Source organism: Puntigrus tetrazona, unplaced genomic scaffold (assembly GCF_018831695.1).
Source record: "Puntigrus tetrazona isolate hp1 unplaced genomic scaffold, ASM1883169v1 S000000694, whole genome shotgun sequence".
In the NCBI taxonomy this organism is placed as follows: domain Eukaryota; kingdom Metazoa; phylum Chordata; class Actinopteri; order Cypriniformes; family Cyprinidae; genus Puntigrus; species Puntigrus tetrazona.
The window spans coordinates 90,709-92,065 of NW_025048308.1; positions in this window are offsets into that span (position 1 = coordinate 90,709).

The following is a 1,357-nucleotide window of genomic DNA, read 5'->3' on the forward strand; positions in this document are numbered from 1 at the left end:
TTTATAGCCTAATGTTTTTTTTAAGCTTTAGTGTCCTTGTAAATGTAAAATAGTTACATATCACATTCCATTGCATTATGAAATAATGCATACAGGTTTATAATGACATAAGTGTGTCAATGTTCATTTTTGGTGAACGACTATTCATTTAATGTTACTTAATGTGTCCCCAGATTTAAGCTTTAATCAAAGACAGAGAGGAAGTGAAAAGTTTCTAAAAGTGTTCAAATGAACATGTTTAGACAGAACGATAAAATGTTCACATTTCAATCAGAATAAGCAATGAAACGGAACAAACATTTGGATTTGTGTCCTCAATGGAGCATGAAACTCAAATCCAACTCAAAGTTTCTCCCTGGGCTGAATTACATTATTAAAGGAGGAGGTGAGACGGAGGAGGAACGTCAGAAGAATTGTCAAATTGAGTGTGGAGGCATTTTACATGTCCTTGTCGTGATTGGTGGAATTATATCAGCATGCTCCTCCCAAACTATCTTTTGGAACTCAATTGAAGGGTTTTTACAGATGCCTCACTTTCTCTCTCGGCTGGCTGTCTCACTCCGGGAAGGACCAATCAAGGGTGAGAGCAGCTCAACTGGGTCATTACCCTTTGGCCCACAACAGCACACAGCTGACGCGAGATAAGTCTGGGCCAGCAGAAGCGTGAAATGCTGTTCAGATATCACTCACACCACAATACAATCTCGCTTTCTGTCTCAGAGCATTGGAAACAATTCGAGGAAGAAAATGAAAATTCTGTCATCATTTATTTGCCCTGATGTCATTTCACTTTTTCTTCTTTGGAACACCAAAAAATTTTAAGACTAAGTAGAAACCATCCGTTATGATCAGCTCAGACGTATGATGCTTTGACGGTTTTAATACAATGAAAATGTCAGTATTACTGACTAGTTCCAAGAGTACAATGATTGTCAAATCAAAATCTGTCCTAATATTTAACAATTATTTACTAATTGAAATCTTTCTGTTAGGCTAGAATTCACTTTTACGCAAAAGACCCCTAAAATCAATGCTAAAAGTGAATTTCAGGCATCAGTATTCTAGAAGCCAGTCCTTGAACCACAACACGGAGCTAATTCCCCCAAGATTCGCCGCTGCCGTACTCACCGACTGCACCCTGAGCACCGAGCACCCAGAAGATAACGCCACTGACAGCGGTTGTGCACCGGCTCACTATTCACGCATCACTTATATTGTTGAATAAACGTGTTCTCCGGGTTCAAACGCCTCTGTTTGTGCTGTGCTTCATCCGCCCCGTGACAATATATATATGTATGATGTCAAAGGTTATCTAAAAGTGCAAATGAGAATGATAATGCATAATTGTCAGTTTATA